This window comes from Protopterus annectens, chromosome 6.part1, assembly GCF_019279795.1.
Source record: "Protopterus annectens isolate FY-2018-M chromosome 6.part1, PAN1.0, whole genome shotgun sequence".
Taxonomy (NCBI): Eukaryota; Metazoa; Chordata; order Ceratodontiformes; family Protopteridae; genus Protopterus; species Protopterus annectens.
In genome coordinates, this window is record NC_056738.1 from 546845289 (window position 1) to 546867156 (window position 21868).

Genomic DNA, 21868 nt, shown 5'->3' on the forward strand with positions numbered 1-21868 from the left:
AGAGACAAACTGGTCTTGAAAGGCTTACTTCCCTCCACTTCTTCTTCTTCTGGAGCTCCCCCTCACTCCAGGAAATCTTCAGAGTTATGGAAAGGGGATATTACTGGCAAGGCTGAAGAGTCCAGGAAGCATTGGTTCAATCACTCTTCTTCTACTTCAGACTCAGCTCCACATGTGAAAATAGCCTGTCCCATTGGGACACCCATCCTGGTCCTCATCCAGGACTCTGCTCATACTTCCAGGTCCTCCCTGGAGCTTCCCACCAGAGAGCCCCCTCAGAAGTGTACATACAAAAGGAGGCACTCTCTATTATTTGCAACACATATTCCGAGGAAGTCCAACATGCTGGCAGGCAAACCGAGCAGGTCCATCTTACTCCCTCATGAGTGGTCTGTCATTCTGTTAGTGACTGAAGTAATATTTTGCCTGTGGGGCCAACCATACTGCAAACTCTTTGCTTTTCCCCTCAATTCCAAGTGCAGCAGGTACTTTGCTCTAATCCCACCCAGAGGGGAGTCACTGATATTCTCTGATTCATATTTGGCCTCCCAGTCTCCTTTATGCCTTCCAGTCTCCTTTATGCCCCCCCCCCCCCCATTCCTCTCATTCTCAAGTTTCTTCAGTGAAAGAGCAAATAAATCCTCATTGCTCCATTATGGCTCAACAAGTGCATTTTCACTTCTTGTGGACTCATCTGGTTCACCCTCCCTGGGTATTGGATCCTTCTCAGGACCTTCTGTCTCATCCATCTGGGATACCTCATCCAGATATTTGGACCCTCACGTTAACCACATCATTTCTCCACTTCCAGTGATGGCTAGGTAGTACAGACTTTCTTCCCTGGTGCATCATAATTTAACATCATCCTAGAAAGACTCTACCTATTCCAGCTATTCTTGACTTCCTTGCTTCCATTTTCAACAGTGGCACTAGTTATTCTACAGTTAATGTTCAACTTGCTGCCATCTTCACTTAGGTGAAAACCACTCTTCATTGGCATCACTGAAAATATATAAGGACTTTCTCAAAGGCACCTTTTTACTTCAACCACTTATTAAAGACCCTATACCTCCAGTGGATTTAACTGTGCTTCTTCAGGCTTTGACCCAGCCCCGTTTTGAGCCCTCTGCCAAGATGGACTTAAAATTCATATCAGGGAAAACTAGTTTTTTTATTTGTGATTACATCAGCCAGACAAGTATCAGAACTCCAGGCACTTTCTTCCTAGCCTCTATATTTGTTTTTTCATAAGGATAGGGTGTCCCTTCAGACTAACCATTCTGTGCTACCTAAGCTGGCATCAAAGACAGCTATCAATCAGTCCATTAACCTACCTGTTTTCTTTCAGAATTTTCTAACAAGGGAGAACACATGCTGCACATGTTAGATGTACATAGACAGCTTAGATTCAGATAACAGTAAATCAGACCAATTGTTTATCTCCTTTTCTAAGGATAAATTGGGCAAGGTGGTATCAAAATTAATTTTAGCCAAATGGCTCACTGATTTCATTTCCTTTATTTATAAATCCAAAGGGCTGACATTACCTAAGCCTCCTAAGGCTCATTCTAATAGACCTGTGGCCACATTGTATTCTGGTTCAGAGCTTCCATAGATGATATCTGTGCAGCAGCTACTTGGTCCAATGCTCATACATTTATTACTGGTTACAAATTGGACATCTTATCGAGGAATAGGGCAGCATTTGGCTCCACTGAACTCCAGAATATTTCCTTGAGAACCTCCCAGGATTTCTTTAGCTGGGACTCTGTCCCATCAGTTGAGGAATGGATGAAAAAGACAACATCAGATACAAAAGTTATGTACTCACCATAATGATGCATCTAGGTTGTCTGTTTTTATCCTTCCTAAACTTCCCTCCCTCCCTCCAGTCCCTTCCTGCCTTGGAAGTTTTTTCATTTGAGCTCCAAGTATGTCCTGAGGAGTAATCTTTGCCCGCCTTTGCTGAATGAGCTCCAGCCTTCCTCTGTCTCTTTTCTCACTGACTGCATTTACAGTACAATCTGATGTTTTTAATCTTCATTCATTCTTAATTAATGGGTTCAGTTCCAAATCCTCAGAACCGACTCGGCCATTATACAAAGCTCGCACCAGCCAACAATTCTCAAGCTAAGGCTCTAACCATACTGTCTCTCTTCCCATTACCTCAGATCTCATTTGCCACGTAGAAAATTGGATGCCTCAGCTGTTGCTCTCAGCTAAGTGCTCAGTTTTTTGCTATTTAGCTATCTTTCACTTCTTCTGTAGTTTTTTTTGTCTGTAGTATTTTCAGCTATATAGTTAGTTCTCTTTTTGGTGTGAGTGACTCTTTTTGAATCCTTATTCCATTTTTTACCTCAAGGTATCTCATTTTTACCATCATTGGTATTAGGCCTCTCCTCCCCTCTTATCGTTGGTAATTCTTTGATACCATCATTGGTATCCTTTCTCCCCCTCTTCCTTTTCTCTTCACCCTTTTTTGTTGATATAATTAAAAAAAAAAAAAAAAAACTTTATTTTTATCTTCCCTTTATCTTTACGAGTGACTGTGTGTGCGTGTGCCATTTACTTGTTAGGCAAAATGGCAGAAAAGCAAAAAGGAACCTCTGGATTCAAACAATGTAAAGACTGTGACAGAAAGATGCCCAATTCGGATGGGCAGTTTTCATGCGTCTATTGCTTGGGTGTCTCTCGTGGAAAGTCAATCTCCATGCAAACTCTACAAGGGTTTTAGTGCTCAGACATTTGCAGAAAGATGTAATAAGTTGATTCATAAGGGTTTATTGAAATTTCCTTTTGGTGAAGCTCTCTCTGAGGTGGAGACTTCAGAATCTCCGAAGACTGACTCTAAAAAATGGAGCCATTTGGTATCATCTTCCCCTAAGGTACACGAATCCAAGACTCAAAAATCTCAGGTTCCGACTCCTTCCTCGGAACCAAAACCAAATGTTCAGAGGATTGTTTTGACTTCTGCGCCGGCACCAAAACCGATACAATCTTCTTCGGTGCCATCCACCATTGAAAGTATTCCGACATCTTTGGTATCAACCATATCTTCGGCACTGACAACCTCACCACCTCTAATATTTTGGTTCCATCTTCACCTGCCAAACAACAGTCTATGGTTCCAAAGGTCAAGATCCTAAGGACTAGATACTCCCCTTCAATAGACCCCCTTCTTGGGTCAGCAGCTGAGTCCCTTCATGGAAAGACTTGAATCTCCTTCGGGAATGTCTGTCCATTCCTCCAGGAGTCTATCAGAATTGGATGTAGTTAGATTGGTGGATCAGCTCTTGGCAGCCACAACCCTTCCTGCTCCCTCTCAGACCTCCCCTCCCTCTGAAGCCAAGGCTTACTCTCCCAGGACTCCTGCATATATTCCTCCTTCAACCTCTCTGCAGGTCTTGGAGCCCACTACTTTGACGCTCCCGGTACCAGCTACTTCAGTACTGGTGGTGGATCTCACCTTGGTACCAGCAACTGCTCTGTGGTCTTTGGCTCCATCGGAACCATCACACCCACAGGGCTGAGATTTGGCTGCCTGCTCCCAGATCCCTGGATCATCTCCGATTTTTTCCACAGCGCCATCTATAGCTCTTGGTGCCTTAGTAGTTTCAAGTCCTCTCTCGGCTCCTATTCTGGGGGGGGGGCTCATCGAAGTGGAGTGTGACCCTGGTTCCAAGGCTGTCTTTCTCAGTTCTGGGCTCCGATCCCTCTTTGGTTGGGCCTGCCTTCCAGATTATGGAGAGAACTCTAGCCTCAGCAGGCTCCCAGTTGGTACCATCCCTGTCGGAGTGCCATGGTTTTGTTCCCTCTGGTTTGCAGCTGCCACAATCTGCTACTTCTGGACAGTGGGTACAAGAGCAGCAAGATACCCTAGTGCATGGTCCCCTCTATTTGGAGTCCTCCTCAGATCTTCACCCTGAGGAGCCACCCCATAAGAGATCATGCAAGAGGGAGCACTTAGATTCTCCAGAAGAATCAGTCACTGAGGATACAGATTATGATGAAGGGGAAGGGTCCCAATGGTCACCCCCTGAAGATGTCTCTTTTGGAAACATCCTGGAGATTTTAAAACAGAGGGATGATTGGAAGCCCTCAAACCCATCTTCCAAGGAATCTGTTTTCTTGCAAGCTTTTCATGCCCAGCCATCTGCTTCTTGGGTGACCCCACCTGCTGATGAACTAATTAAACTAATTGTACAGCATGCATGAAAGGCTCCTGATGCCATACAGCCTGTTCCCTGGAGTCTGGGCAAAATTCTTTCAGCCCTGGAGGATCAGCCCCATTGGTCTAAAGGTTTAGCAGTGGATGCCATGGTGGTGGTGGTGGCCACAAAGAAGGAACTCGCTGAAGAGAGTTCAACTGTCCATCCTCTCAACCGAGAATCCCAGACAATGGACAGATTTTGGAAGTGGATCTTTGCTTTACTGAGCTTCACTATTCAGTCCTTGAATTATTTGGCCTACTTAACTAGACTCCAAAGGGATCTGATAACTGAGCTGTTGGATACCCTGGCAGGAGCAGTGTCTGATGGGCTTCGAGATAAGATTACCTCCCAGCTTGTCACCCTGGAGTCTATCTCTAATTCGTCTATGTGGCTTATTGCACATACAGCCAAAAGGACGTCTAGAGCAGTGAGTACAGGCATTGCCATTAGGCATCATGCCTGGATGCGCTTGTGTGATTTTGCGAACCCCTTTAAGTCTTCCTTTGTCAATGATCAGGTTGACAGTACTTCATTGTTTGGCCCAAAGGTTAGAGAGACATTAGCCAGGTGTGAAAAGTATGGAAAGACATTTTCTGCCATGGGCATGCGTTTTTCCACTCTGCAATGACCTTACTCTAAGACTCAGAGGAGTGGAAAGATTTGATTCAGGAAGACCAAAGGGCCTTTTCGGGACACATGTGGCAAATCCTCCCCCCCGGGCAGACAGGGAAACTTATCTTGAAGATGACCCTCCTGTGGCAGAGGGGTCCACAGAATCAGGGCTCCAGAGATCCCTTTTCTGGACAACCCTACCTGCGGTCTTGAGCAGAGGCCTGATTGCTTACCTCTGGAAGCAGTCGGGGGAAGATTTTTTTCTACACCACTCAGCCTGGCTTGCAATAACATCAGATTCTTGGGTGCAGACAATAGTCACCAGAGGTTAACACATTCCCTTCAATCTGTTTCCCAAACCACAAAGGCGAATCCCCGATGTTCCACCCAGTCAGAGGGATATAGTAGCATTAGAAATTCAAAAGCTGCTTCAAAAAAGAGTCATCCAAGCAGTCTCACCAGACCAGATAGGATCCGGATTCTACTCAAGATTCTTTTTCATGCCAAAAAAGACAGGGGACTGGAAGCCAATCTTGGATCTCAGTTTATTGAACAAATTTGTACAAAAAACAAAATTCTGGATAGTCACAGTTCAGTCTATCCTTCCTTTTCTAGAGAAGGATGACTGGATGTGCTCTATAGATCTTCAGGATGTGTATTACCACAAAAAGATGGACAAACACTCCAGAAGATATTCCACCTCTGGCTAGGAGCCATTCATTACCAATTTCAAGCACTGCTCTTTGGTCTCGCCACAGCCCCCAGGGTGTTCACCAAATGCATGGCAATTGTAGCAGCTCACTTAAGGCTAAATGGATTCCGTGTATTTCCATATCTAGATGACTGGCTCCTCACTGCCCCCACCAGGCATCTACTGCTTTGCACCATAGACTCTGTTATACACCTTGCTGAGTTCTTAGGTGTTTCAGTCAACAAAGAAAAATCACAGCTATCTCCCACACAGGATCTGGAGTTCATTGGAGCAAAACTAAATACAAAATCCTGAGTCATCTCCCTTCCTCATCACAGATTGTTAAAGTTGAGGTCCCAACTACAAGTGATTCTCTCTCAAGATAAAGTTCCAGCTTTTCTGGTTCTACAACTTCTCAGATCCATGGCAGCAACAATCACTTTAGTCCCCCTGGCAAGGTACCACATGAGGCTACCTCAATGGCTCCTGGTGTCACAATGGTCACTTTTAACTCACCCCATGTCTCATCCAATCTTAATAACAGACTGCTGCAAGAAGGATTTATCTTGGTGAATGAAGCCAGAAGAGAATTTATGGAGTCGTCCATTCTCCCCCTCTCTGCCCAAGGCTGTAGTGACCACTGATGCTTCCCTGATAGGGTTGGAGGGGCATTTTCAGGGAAAGACCATCCAAGGTGCTTGGAACCCTCAGGAGGCCAATCTGCACATCAATATCCTAGAACTGAGGGCAGTGCTTTTAGAGTTGCAAGCGTTCAAGTCTGCCTTTCCTTCAGGGACAATTGCTATCCAGTCAGACATGTCAGTAGTCTGGTACATCAACAAACAGGGGGGAACCAGATCTGACCCACTATGTTGGGAACCCCTAAGAGTTTGGCAAGTGGTCTCTCAATCTGTACATAGCAATGAAAATTTTTCAGCGATGGGGTCAGCCTTGATGTAATCTGTTCACCTCTCCCATAAACCACAAATGCAGCAGCTACTTTGCCCTATTCCCCCCTCACGGGGGGTCCCCAAGAGATGCATTTCTCCACGATTGGCCCAGTGAACTTCTGTATGCCTTCCCACCAATTCCTCTAATTCCCCAATTTCTGAGGAAAGCCCAACGTTGAGAAGCAAAGCGATTTTCATTGCACCTTCTTGGCCTCATCAGGTCTGGTTTCCCTTTCTCTGGCCTCACCAGGTTCAGCCCCCCCCCCCCCAATGGACTTTGGATCCAAATCCAGACCTGTTATCTCACCTTCAGGGATTGGTCCATCCCAACCTTCAACATCTCAAGCTGACAGCTTGGTTTCTCCACTTGCAGTAATTGACAGACGAAACAATTTGCCCACCCCATTACAAAAGATTCTTCTGGCTTCTCATAAATTGTCCACCAGAAAAATTTACCTTAGCAAATGGAAACAATTTTCTATTTGGTCAGATACAAACGGCTTTGATCCTTTCTCAGCTCCAATTGATAAGGTGCTTGAATATTTAGCCACCTTATTTCATTTAGGAGCCTCAACTTCTACCATTAGAGTTCATTTAGCTGCCAGTTCGAATTTCCATAATGGATCTCATGATCATTCTTTGATGTCTCACTGTCTTTGCAAAATTGTTCTTAAGAGCGCTCAACATTTGAAGCCACCTTTCAAAGATCCTATAGTGCCATGGGATTTAACCTTAGTCTTGCAGCCTCTAGTTTGTCAACCCCTTGAGCCAGCAGACACTTGTGAACTCAGGTTTTTATCTTGGGAGACCCTCTTCCTAGTAGCTATCACATCTGCTAGAAGAATTTCAGCGTTACAAGCTCTATGTGTGAAACATCCATATATCATCTGCCACAAAGAAAGAGTATCTCTCAGAACTAATCCCTCCTTCCTTCCTAAAGTGGTGTCAGACTCCAATATCAACTTACCAGTCTTATTTCCAGATTTTTCAAACAAAGGAGAGTACTGTTTGCATATGTTAGACATCCACAGACAATTACGTTTTTACTTGGACAGAAAAAAATCCTCTAGAAAATCAGCCCAACCTTTCCTATCCTTTTCAGGTAACAGACTGGGCAAACCGGTTTCAAAGGTCACCTTGTCAAAATGGTTAAGACAATGTATTACATTTATATACAATCAGAATAAACTCAATCTACCAACAAAAGTTTGAGCTCATTCGACAAGATCTGTTTCCACTTAAGTGGTCTTCCATTCCAGAGCTTCTATGGAAGACATATGTGCAGTCGCAACTTGGGCTACCCCACATACCTTTATTACTCATTAAAAATTGGATATGGTCTCCAGGGGAAGAGCATCTTTCAGCTTTATGTTACTCAGAAATAACCTTCCTTAGGGCTGCCCAAGATCTAAAGTAGCTGGGGACTCTGTCCCACCAGTCAAGAATGAATGAAGATTGACAACATTAGATAAAGGAGTTATGTTCTTACCATAACATTCCATCTGTGTTGTTGATCTTCATTCATTCTTGACATCCCACCCTCCTGCCCCCTCCTAGAGACTCCTGGAGGTTAGGATCTAGTTCTGAGGTTGTTATAAGGTTGTTGCTCAGACAGAGCTTCCATTTTTCTTAATGATAGGCAAACTCGAACTGAGGTAATGGGAAGAGTAGCAGTACGGGTAGAGCCTTAGCTCAAGAGGTTTTGGTTAGTGCGAGCTTTGTATAACGAACAGTCAGTTCCGAGGATTCGGAACCAAATCCATCAGTCAAGAATGAATGACAATCAACAACACAGATGGAACATTATGGTAAGAACATAACTTCCTTTTTTCTACATTGTATTCATGCAAGATGGTAGGCTGACTAGATAGTAAACTCAGTCTGAGGTAATTCAGGTGAAGGAGAGGATTATGGATAAAGGGAGGAGCTTGAGCTACAGAGTCAAAGTCTAAGTAGACGTGTCCAACCTGCGGCCCGTGGGCCACATGCGGCCCTCAGAGCTCTTCCATGCGGCCCTCAACCTCTAACTGCAACATCGATGTACGCATGCCCCAAAACACTTTTTTTGTTTTGTGTTTTTCGCTCCCATGACCTGTAACGCTAATGTCAGTGTGCGCATGCACCAAAGCACACTTCTAGTTTTGTTTTTGAGCCAAAAAAGGGTCAGTGTGTTTACATCATTATTTTGCACCGAATAATCAGTGTGTGTGTTCTCGCTGAAGAGGGACTCATGTATGGATTTGCCGCTGTTGCCTTTGAAAGGGACAGCAGTTATCTGTGTTAATAGGTAAGTACGGAGTGAGTGAGTGCATGCATTAAAGCAGAATTGTGTACGTGAAAGTAGAAGAAGAATGTGTGTGTGTGTATGTGTGTATATGTGTGCATGACAGAGAGAGGCACATACACAAAGAGGCTAACAATGATCAGTCTACCTAATGAACACAAACAAGTTAGCTCACAAATATATCATACAATAAGAGTACACTTTCATTAAATTGCGGCTTTCCTGACAGGGAGAGTGTTGTTTTGAACATGAACTCATACCTCTTAACTGTATGGATTTTCAAAGAATGTCTGGATTTTTGTCTCATCTTCCAATTTGTGTCTTTTGCTTAGGAAATAAAAGTAGTTATCCAAGGTAATGCAGTTCCAGGGAGTAAGAATGAGACAGCAGCCTAGGGTTAGTGGGTCAGTAGTGGACTGACTATGTGGAACTGTAGCATATAAAGTTGTATTGTTTTTTCAGACAGACAAAAAAGCACCTAGTACTGTTTTTTCATTGGTGGGTTCTAAGCAGTGGTAGATTGGACAACAGTAAGCATAGCTTTGGCAGATAATCAATACTGGCAAATCAAGTGGGCACAATGTCATTTTTTAAATGTTGAGGATTTTAGTGTGTATGTGTGTGCTTATGTGTTGAGAGTGCTGCAACAGTAGATGATTATCAAAGACAGAGACTTACGGACTGTGGAGAATATGTTTCTTTGTTTCAAAACCTAATACTTGGGTACGCATGCCAGAAGTAGATTTTTTAAGACATAGCTTCTTGCCATTTACAGTGGATGGATATTTACATTTAATGGACAATGTATTAGCGTGCGCCTGTGGGGTTCTGAAGGATGCCAAGTCTACCACTGCCAATGTCTTGTAAAGTGACCTGGAAATGGATATTGGGATGTTACTGAAAAAATATAGTAAGTGGGCTTAGAAATATAGTTTAATTAAACAAAGTGTACTTTCAATTTACAGGCCATAATTTAATTTATTTCAGGTAGTCCAGATACTGGTAGATTGTATACCATTAGACTTAATTAGGGAGAGCTGTCATTCTGGGGAAACAAGCAGCCCTAGTTTCAGTGAAACCTCTGTGGTTGCTTGCAGGTAGGAAGTTGCAGTATGTTGATGCAATGTGTTTTATTTATTATTTTTAATGCATTTGTCATTTCAAAGCATGGTTTTCTTTGATGCAAAAGAAGGCAGGACTGAATGAGCCATATAATGCTTGACAATAATGGGATAAAAAGATTATAAGTGATGTATAATGTTTGCAGCTACAGTTGTTTCAATGGTGTCTGTGATGCATAACTATTTTTGGGACTGTGGCCCACTTTTATTTTTCGCTTTGTCCAGATTTCTTGCTCTAAGGCTGAGAGGTATGGTTCCATACTAAATCTGAAGTTGTATTTACCTTGGAAAACTTTTTGGCATAATTATGAAAAACAGAGCCTTTTTAATATCGCTGCTTATTTCCAATATAAACTGCCATGTAACCTTTCAAATAACCTTCTTATTAAGCTATTTTACTTCTTTTGGAATTGACAGGTATGATTCATCTGTTCGAACATAAGCATAGAGTGCTAATGTGACTGATTTCTTGCAGCAGTCTGTGGTATACATAATCACAATAAATTTTCTGTGTTTCTGGGTGTGTAATCAGTTTAACAGTTTTAAAGATGTTTTCCAAAAATAAATAAATATATAATAAATAAATAATCCTCTCTACACTTTGAGCTATTGACAAAGTCTGGGAATTTGTTGTTTTCAAAAGCGAAGGTCAGCATTACAGCTCAGTAAACTTGTCAGTCTGTGAGTAACTTCTGCACAAATTAAAATGTCTGAATGTCAAATGGCTTTAGATTGGAGGGAAGTTTATTTCTATTTATTTTTTTTTATTTTACATTTGTTTACCGGGGAAGTCCGACTGGACACAGGTCCATTTTCAGCGGGGGCCCAGGGAGAAAAGCTCCAAAAATAACACAAAACAATATAATACAATACATGAGAGAGAGAGACACAACAAATTATGGATGTAGTACTCATACAATATGGCAGAGATTACATCTCGTAACAGTGAGAATCATTGAGGTACAGAATAAACTTAAAAACATTTTTTTTTACAGTTATAATTACAGCAAGGCAAATATCAGTGAGTAAAGTTTTTAGGAGAAGGCTGTTTGTACATAGCTGAAGCTCTGAAACAATCTTTTGGTATGGATTAACCTGGGGATTGACACAAGTTATATGTTTACACCAGTACGGAGCATTATAGTTTATGGTTTTCCTACTGATTTACTTTTTGCTGAGCAGTTGTTTGTTTATTTATTGATGGTCCTTTTGGTGGTGGGTAATTACATGGAAGAATCCATCTCTATTATGATTTTTTTTTCAGATATTTTGACTTCCAGACAATTTCATTCAGTGAGTGGGTGTCATGTGATTACTGAGGTTGCCTATTTTACAAGTAGGGGCTTTTGTGTGTGTGTGTGTGTGTGTGTGTGTGTGTGTGTGTGTGTGTGTGTGTGTGTGTGTGTGTGTGTGTGTGTTTAAGAGAGAGAGATTTAATATGTATACTGAATATAATTTTGTAAATGGAAGTCTTAGTTAAACATGCCCCTCTTCTTGGGCAACGAGACTTGAGTAACCAATATTAGATCTTAGCCATCCAGCTGGGAACGGTTAGTATGTGGATTTTCCATCTGGTTTGATGAAGGCTGTGCTACTTACCCAAGGACTACATTTATGGCTATCCATCCAGCCATCATGTTGCTGAACTAAATTGTTTGATAATGACAGGAGCTTTTTACAGAAGTTGAAGGTTTTTGTGTCAAGAACCTGTACATAAAAAGTGGCTTGTTTATGTTGCAGTGAAGGCTGTGGTCTTTGTAGTGAGCGTTTTAAGTATAACCAGTATTTCTGAGGTAGAGGAAGTCTCCTAAGGCAGGATCTTTCTTAGCCTGGAAAGCAAGCCAATGATGAAATTTATAGGGGCCAGTGAGAGACAGAGGAAAGCAAGAAGCTTTTTAGTCTGTTTGGATAACTAAGTGAACTTAGTCCTTTGACGTTTTTTGTCATAAATGGTTGTAGTCTTTCTTTTGGCAGGGTGTTTTGCTGAGGCACATGCCAAACGGGGCATTGTACTCAATAATGGCTCTTGTAAAGTAAGAATACAGGGATGTTATGACCTCCTTGTCCCTGGATGAGATACCCTTACTAATGAAGTGGGCCATGTAAAAAGCTTTCCTTACAACGGAGACGTGGTGGTCAAAAGTCAGGTTTCTATCAACCTGGGTGCCCAAGTACTATACGACTTATTGTGCTTACAACATTGTTATTAATGCGGTAATTTGTGGGGACATCACTCTCCTCAAAGGGGATGATGATGCATTTTTTGGCATTTAACTTGAGGCCATATTTCTGGCACCAGTTATTTGTTTGGGTGAGACCCTCTTGTAGCTTATTCAGAATAGTTTTATTAAGTCAGTAATATGAATTCTTTACTTTATTACAAATTTGTTGGGTTATTTTTGTGGATTATAGTATTGTAAGACTGCTGATGTTGACATTTTATGTAGCTGGACTGCTGGAATGATTTTCCCAGTGAGAAATGCTAGTGCTGTAGTAAATATCTGTTTATTTGCAAAAAAAAAAAAAAAATATATATATATATATATATATATATATATATATATATATATATATATATTAAGTAAGATGTTAGAGTTAACTGTTAGATTAGAGAATTAGAATTAGAATGAGAATTAGAATTTTAAGGCAAATATTAGGCATTTATTACATTTATTCATTGTTCAAATGCACCTACAGTATAGCCAGGAGGTCAACTGTGGTCTTCCGGAGCAACGAAAGAGTTAACTATATGATATATTTTATATGCGGCCCCAAGACCATTTCTGTTCACTCAATGTGGCCCCAGCAAGCCAAAAGGTTGGACACCCCGTCACTGAAGTGGGATCTGAGACCCATCGGTTGAGGAAGGATGAAAACAGATAACACAGATGCATCGTTATGGTGAGTACATATATTTTTCTTTCAATTCCTTCTGGAAATACTATCTGTTGAAGTTGCCTTTCCAATGATCTGCCCAGCTAATTATGCTTGGGATTCTATGCATGAGGTAGAGGTGAATAGAACATTCATATCACATATGAAAGCTATGTACTTACTATAATGATCAATATGTAGAACCATGTCTGTCTTCTTCTGTAACCCCACCTTCTTTATCCCTGCCATTTTGGTATGAGTTTGGACGTTGCTGCAGAGAGCTTTTTCTCCTTCCTTTGTTTCTTCTTTTTTCTTGCTCTGCTATCAATTCCCAGACATGCATGAAACGTGGAGGAGTTAGGAGTCCTAGCAACGTTTTAGGTGCCAGTTTGCCTGAATCCTGTCTTCCTTGAGTCCTAGAAGTAATGGAAAATGGAGTTAGTCTTACAATCTATTGTTATATCATGTACTTAAAAACCTTTCATCAAGACAAATGAAAGTTATTTGCTACTATTAATCCTCAAAAATTATGTTAAAAGCATCAGCAGTCACTTGAAACAAAAATCCAAGGTGCCCAAGGAAGCAGGAAACAAGCACTTTTAAAAACACGATTTATTATATGAAACCACAGCACATAGAAATCCCAATACACATTAACGTTTCTGAAATCTCAGCCTATTCTTTTTTGTTTGGTTAACTTGCATCCATCCAGTGCCATTGAGGTACAGCTGACTTCTGTAGAGATTCGATGAACAGCTGACACATACCATAGAGTTTATTAGACAAGTACACTTGCCTACTATTTTATAAGGGTGGTACTCCCTGAAGTTCAGGATAGCATAGTGAGTTGCCTCTGTCATCTTGCAGTGATTCCCCAAACACAGTTTTAAGGTATGCTTTTGAGGGTGTGGGTGGAGTACACTTGACATCTGTTTAATGCTGCACTAGAATCGCTGATTCTTCTCATTCCTATAAGGCAGGCTATGACATGTAAAAGTAAAGGTAATCAAAAACAGTCTATATTAATAAACCCCATCACCTATACATGGCAGAGTTTGAGTCTATCTTATCCCATAGCCTTCGACAGTTCTCAAATGTTCCCAGCTCCACAGTACTACCAGTATGTGGACCATAACATTGAATGCACAAGAGGTAAAACTGTGCAACACATGTATTATTAGGGCTGACACACCATGGGCAATATTCTTTAACACTACATCCACGTCACTGTTCAGTTGCTGTACAGAAAGTCAAATTCAGTTATTCACTTATTTCTAAAGGGGATGAATCACACAAAAACACAAGTGTGCAAGTGTGTGTCCATTGCCTTGAGTCATGAAACACTTTTCTCTGAACAGGACTGCCTGTATGTTGGCAGTGTTTCTGCAGGCAATGGGCTTCCCCTATTTAATACCTGAAGCAACACTGACAGCACACAAATAGAGCTGTACCCATGTCCATTGTCTTTAACAGACAATACTTTGGAAGTTTACATTGATTTATTACAGTATTACAGCATGGCATGCCAGACTTGGATCATGCAACTGGGAGTAGGTCTTCTCAATTCCTTATTAGCTTACACTGTATGAAGACTCGCAGAGACGACTTGTAGAATTGGGAGCCACATAACTGTATGGGGTAGTGTGTTACTCCAAGTATACATTATTTTTGAATCTAGCCCTAACACTTTAGACACGTGTATTTGTCATTACTGATGAGAAAAAGCTGTTTTTGATAGACTTGTGGCTTTAGGCATTCATATACATGTATATTGCCTTGTGACAATACGTACACTCTGAACTTCACAATACCTCAGCTCACCTTTATGCATACCACAAACATTCATCTCTGCAGGAATTCTGGCTCAGTAAATCAATGAAGACATGGAACAAAATGAAATCTATAAGCCACCTACCACAGCATCTAAGCTGATGCAAGGCCTACACTCGCCCCTCTTCAGGATTATACCAGTACCAGTACTTAAGATAAATTTGGCTAGAAGGAGAGACATGTAAAGTAGGCAAATGCAAATATAATTTGCTGTTACAATCAAGTCTCTTGGAGGTATACTGTTATAGTCTGTTATAGTATGTATTTTGCATACAGTTATACAAATGCTGGATTATATGAGAGAAATACCATACAATGTTCACATTTTGGCAGTTAAAATTTGAGCTAAATATCATATCTGAAGTAGATAACTTCATTTATCTGCAATCTGTGGTTATTCGGATCCATATCGGATCCAAGCTGGCAATTTTTTCCAAGCTGCTCCAAGCCCCTCCCCTTACCCATAATCCCTCACATCTCCTACCGTCCCTTAGACCTCGTTTGTCGCTTCATGCATAAGCATCGTGACCTCTTTAGCTCCAAGTTGGGTATAGTAAGTGATAGGTTTTTCTTGTATTTTTAGTGAGTGCTTGTGGTCGTTAGTTAGCCCTTTCCTCCCCTTCACTGTTCATTGTTTTTTTGTGTAAAAAAAAAAAAATTAAAGTTAAAGTTAGTAAGGTAGTGTAGTAGGCCTACCCAACCTTAGTGTGTGTGTGTGGTAGTTTTGGCTGAGTGGGTTTTTACTATAGCTGAGCAGCCAAAACCTACTTTTAAAAAATGCACAGAGTGTGGCCACAAGCTTTCACTGGCTGATGGCCACACTCTGTGTTATTTGTCTGGGTATTCCCCATCTTTCTTTGCCGTGTAGTGTGTGTGTGGGGGGCTCAACCCTAGGGCCCTAAAAGAAAGGAAGGCAAAGCTGGTAGCTAAGGGCCTTCTACCAGTTTCTGCTTTGGACACGGCAACCTCAACCTCGGCTCATCCAGTAGCTGATCAGCCCTCCCCCTCAGGCTCGGACTCAACCTCCCTCTAAGCCTACTGAAGTGGGGACAAAAGGAAAAGAGAAAAAAGACAAGGACAAGAGAGGGGATAGGCACCGCAAGTGGTCTCTAGAGTGGGAGCCCTTCCCTAGCTTGCCTTCCAAAGTGACTAGGACTACCTCTCCTCGGCTCCACTCCCCGAGGTTCTCACTGGAGTTGACGGAGCCCTTGGACCCGAGGCCTTCATCGAGGTCGTCACACCGACCAGCCAGATCCAAGTCGGTCACTTCCTCGCACTCGACTCGGAGTCTGTCAGAGCTAGATATGGATAGGATGATGAGGAGGTTCATTCAGGCCCAAATCCAAATGGGAGTCTTGCCAGGCCCCTCCCCAGCCAGAGAGGGGACCTCCATGCCCTTCTTCCATTCAATTTCTCCTTCCTCAATCCGACCTGTGGTTTTGGGGTTTATGGATCCGAGGATCCTCAGAGTTGGGGGTTCAGTGCCGATGGTTTCTCTAACCTCGACGCCAGCGATTACCTTGAGTTCCTTGGATCAGACCTGTTCGGATCCGAGCAACTCTTGGGGCCGAGAACCGGGAGTTGGATCCGAGGGAACGGAGGTGTCTTCTGCTCCGACATTGTCGGATCTGAGCCATTCCTTCAGAACCCCAGCTACCTCGGCCCCAACCCCGATCCTCATGGCAGAGCCGGTGAGAGCTTCCTCCTTGGTTGCTAAGGAGGTGCGCTCTCCATCGGCGTTCGACGTGGTGGAGAGGGTTCTCTCCCAAGGATTGAGATCCAAGCCTATTTCCTTGGACTCCACCCAGGCTCACATGGATTTGGTCACGACTCCCTTCAGCTTGTCCCAGGGACAGCCCATGTTAGAGGACCCCCCCAGGTGGATCCCATCATGGACCCCCCCGTGACTCATGAGCCCTCTTCAGAGAGTCCCACTGAAGAGGGTCCCCGTAAGTACTCATATAAAAGGAGGCACATGGACTCCCCTGAGTCCCTCACAGAAGATACTGACTTAGATGAAGGTGAGGGTTCCCCCAGGTCACCTCCCGAGAATGTCTCCATTGGAGACATCATGGAGATCCTCTACCAGAGGGGAGGTTGGTCAGCCCCAAAACTCTCTACAGATAAGTCAGTATTCCTGGAGGCCTTTGGCATGGGCCCATCTACATCCTGGGTGTCCCCTCCTGTGGATTCCTTAGTGGATCTTATTACCACGTGGTCATGGAAGGAGCCTGACACCATAGAGTCAATACCTAAATGCCCGGACAGGATCCTCTCTCTTCTCTGAGACAGACAGGCCTGGTACAAGGGATCCCCAGTGGATGCTCTGGTGGTTGCAGCTGCCACCAAGAGGGAACTGGCACAGGAAAGTTCCTTGGTCTACCCTCCGGACAAGGAGTCTAGGGCAGTGGATCGGTTTGGGAAGCGAGTTTTTTTTTCAGCGACATTTTCTATTTGAGTGCTGAATTATTTGGCCCACGTCATATGACTTCTGCGAGACCTAGTGACAAGAGTTCACTGTTTCGCCCCCAGAGTCTTTGTCGCCAGGGGACAAGCAATTGTTCTCCATGAAAATGTCGACTCTCAAATCTGTATCGAACATGTCCATGCGTCTTCTTTCCCATGCCATGGAAGGAGTGGCTAGGGTGGCTGGGACTGGTGTAGCTATGAGGCGACACGCTTGGCTCAGACTGTGTCAATTCGCGGACCCCTTCAAGGCGTCATTCACAAATGCTCCCTTTGATGGTTCTTTTCTGTTCGGGAAGACAGTACGTGACACTCTGGTCCAGAACGAGAAGGATGGGAAGACTCTGTCTGCCATTGGAGTCTGCTTCTCTAGCCCTCAAAGATCCTTTTCTAGGAATCAGAGAGGGCAAAAGAAGATGTGGTTCCGACAATCTCCATTTTCCCGTGACTCTCAAGACAACTCATCCCCTAGATGCAGAGGGGGACAAGACAGACACTGCCCCAGAGGCAGAGGGGGGCCGAGGAACTTTGGGTCTAGGGAGATCTTCTTGGACAGCAGCAGCCCTGAGGGGTTGCCTGACTGTCCTACTCTGGAGACAGTCGGGGGAAGATTATCATTGCACCTAATGACTTGGGAGTCCATTACGGCAGACTGTTGGGTGATTCAAATAATATCCAGAGGCTACACCATCCCATTCATTGCCCCACCCATCCAACCAAAGTGCCTCCCAGATATTCCACCCACTGAAAGGGAGGTGGTAGCATTAGAGATTTCAAAGCTGCTTTTCAATAGAGCCATTGAACCGGTCCCCCCAGATCAGTCCGGATTAGGCGTTGACTCCAGGTTCTTTTTAGTGCCAAAAAAGACGGGGGACCTCAGGCCCATATAGGACTTGTCAACCCTGAACCTGACTGTAGCCAAGCAGAAATTCTGGATGGTCACCATGCAGTCCATTCTACCTTACCTCCGAGAATGCGACTGGATGTGCGCGATAGACCTCCAGGATGCTTACTACCATATCAAACTTCGCAGTAGCTCCAGGAGATTCCTTCACTTCCGGCTGAGAGCCAATAATTTTCAGTTCAGAGCTCTACCCTTCGGTCTCACCACAGCCCCCAGGGTGTTCACCAAGGTTATGACTCCTTCCTGCATCTTGCAGCCAACCTGGGGATTACCATCAACATTTCCAAGTCCCGCTTGAACCCGGTACAGACCTTGGAATTTATAGGGGCATGGCTGGACACCCTACAATTGAAAGTCTTTCTAACTCGAGACAGGGTCCAGAACCTATGGGCCCATGTATTAACGATCCTTGGCCCCAGGCTGTCAATGGCAAGTGATGTTCTCTAAGCTCTACACTCCATGGCCGCAGCAATCTCAATCCTTCCCTGTGTGCGTCTTCACATGCGAATGCTTTAGTGGACCATTGCAGTACAGTGGTCTTGGCTAGACCTCCCCATGGACTATCCAATTCAAATCAGCAGAACCTGCAAGATGTCTCTTCTCTAGTGGCTCCAATCGCTGGAAATCTTGGCAGGGTGACCCTTCATAGCACCCACAGCCCAAGCCACAGTGACCACGGATGCCTCCCAGCTCGGGTGGGGGGCACTATTTGGGGAGGATGGTCCAAGGCATGTGGTCCCAGACTGAGACCAGATTGAATATCAATGCTCTGGAGATGAGGGCAGTGCTTTTAGTGCTGCAAGCCTTTCATGGTGTTCTTCCCCCGGGGACAATTGCAGTTCAGTCAGACAATGTCTGTTGCCTGGTACATCAACACACAAGGGGAAACCAGATCTTACCCTCTCTGTCACGAGGCTATGAGAGTGTGGGAGTGGGCGATCTCCACCATTAATTTTCTGATTGCAATGCACATCCCGGGACGCTCCAACATTTTAGTGGACAGATTGAGTCGGGCTATTCTAATGCCATATGAGTGGCCTCTGAAACAATCAATAGCAGAGGAGATCTTCCTTGCATGGGGTCAGCCTAGCTACAATCTCTTCACAGCTCCTTCCAACGCGAAGTGCAGCAAGTTCTTCGCTCTGATCCCCTCACCAGGGGACTTCCTCAGAGACGTTCTCATCCATGCTTGGCCTCCCGGGTTACTGTATGCTTACCCCCCATTACCTCTCATTCTGAAGTTTCTTCAGAAAGCTTGCCGACTGGGGTGCAAAGTGATCCTCATTGCCCCATTCTGGCCTCGTCAGGTGTGGTTCCCCTTCCTCTGGTCACATGTTCTAACTCCTCGGATTCTGGATCCTTGCTCGGATCTCATCTCTCATCACTCGGGGATCTGTCTGCCCGACCTCACCAGCCTCAAGCTAACGGCTTGGTTGCTCCAATTCCCCTGATTGCTAGGACTCCTGGTCTGTCATCTTCAGTAAAGACTATTCTGGTGACATCCCACAAAGCTTCCACTAGGAAGATTTATCACAGCAAATGGAAACACTTCTCTATTTGGGCTTCTCAGAGGAACCTAGATCCCTTTACAGCCCCAGTTCCTCCAGTGTTGGAGTTTTTGGCCAATATTTTCCAACAAGGGGCTAGTTCCTCCACGGTAAAAGTGCAACTGGTGGCCATCTCTAATTTTCATGTCAGCGAAAATATGAATGCTCTGGCCTCTTTGAAACTGTGTAAAGCTTTTCTGAAAGGCACCCTTCTTTTATGCCCTCTGGTTAAGGATTCAGTCCCTCCTTGGGACCTTACCCTAGTTCTACAGGAGTTAGTTGCTGCCCCCTTCGAACCTACAGCATCAGTAGATTTGAAATTCCTATCCTGGAAGACAGCTTACCTAGTGGCCATTACTTCGGCCAGGAGCATTTCTGAGATTCAAGCTTTGTTTGTCATGCCCCCTTACTTGATCTTTCATAAAGACAGGGTCTCGCTCCGCACAAACCATTCCCTCTTACCAAAAGTTGCCTCTGAATTAAATATTAATCAGACGATTAACCTGCCTGTTTTCTTTCCAAATTTTCAGAACAAGGGTGAATATAAACTGCATTTGCTAGATGTTCATAGTCAGCTTTGTTTCAATTTACATAGAACTAAACCCTTTTGTAAGCCTGACCAGTTATTCGTGTTCTTTTCGTAGACCCTTTTTGGGCAAAGCCATATCCAAGGTCTACTTAGCTAGATGGATTACACAATGTATACTGCAAGTCTATAAGGACAAAGGTCTGTCCCCACCTGGTCCTGTTAAAGCTCATTCTACCAGATCTATGGCAACTTCTGCTGCTTTTTGGTCTAGGGTTTCACTGGATGATATCTGTGCAGCAGCGACCTGGGCAAGGTCACATACATTCATTTCTCATTATAAGTTGGATTTGATCTCTAGAGGGAGAGCATCCTTTGGCTCTGTGGTGCTCAGGAATATCCTTCCATGAGGGCCTCCCAGGAGTTTTGGTAGCTGGGGACTCTGTCCTACAGGTTGCAGATAAATGAAGTTAACTACTTCAGATAAAGAAGTTATGTACTCACCATAACGTTACATCTGAGTAGTTATACTTCATTTTCTGCAACCGTCCCGGCCTCCTTCCCCCGAACCTTTTCTAGGTTAGTGATGTTATTGAGTTGCTGATAGTTTGGATAGTGGCAAACTTGATCTGAGGGAAGGTAGGAGATGTGAGGGATTATGGGTAAGGGGAGGGGCTTGGAGCTTGGAGCAGATGCTTGAAAAAAGTTGCCAGCTCAGATCCAATATGGATCCGAATACTCACAGGTTGCAGAAAATGAAGTATAACTACTCAGATGGAACGTTATGGTGAGTAAATAACTTCTTTTTTTTTTACACACTTTTATTAATGTTGGTTTAAGTATACATCTATTTTTAGTCTTTATATATAGTCAGAGTAAAGGAAAATATTTTTTTTTTAGGTATAGTAAGACCTGATGTGAGCTACAGTATTCACAAGGAGGATGAGATAAAAGCCAGCAAAACCGATAAACAGACAATCCTCCTCTTTCTGTTTATTGATTTTTGGGATATGTTTCACACTGAACTTGTAGATATTGCTGGTATGTCAAATAGTTATTTTCATTTTAATAAACTGTCATTATGAGCAGGTAATTCCTAAACTAGTTATGGTGAAAATAAATACAGTATCCTTTGTGGTAAGGACTTCCAATTTTCTTCATGAAAGAAAGTACCTTACTACATGGTAATATCTGTTTTCTGTACACTGATCTCAAAAAGTAATTTTCCATAGCAATAATGTTAATTTAAAGAGTAGTATTTCATCACATTATTATTTCTGATATACTTTATTGTGGCACAGAACTCTCCTTAGGCATTGTTTTGTATTTTTCCCTGCTTCTGCTGACCACTTGCATGCTTGTTGGACAATTTCCCTTTATTTTATTTTATTGCCCTCATGTAGTGCTAATTTTCATCTCATTTAATCCTTATATGTGTTGGTGGCCGTCTTATCCGAGAAAATTTACTTTAGGTCAATTATTATAGCAGTGTAACCAGTGAGGAGGAGCCAGAGCCAAGAATCCATGATAATTTGCAGTCTTCATAAGACATGGTATTAAAAACTCTTGTTTGTTTGTAATAAGCCTTTCTGTGCTTCATGGGATTAATGTTAACTTTGTCCAGTTGAAACTGCTAAGCTGGGAAACTCTTCTCTTCTACCAGTAGGGATCCAGAAGTGCCCCACTTTATGCTACAAAGACAAGTGCAGTTGTGCAATGAACTGTCATAGGAAACATACAAAACATGTTGCAAGGATAGATGATCCTGCCTTGTGTAGCACCAACCCATGTTCAGCCAATGCTCCTATGCATTTGCAAAACAAAAAAAAAATACTGTTAGACATATGTACAA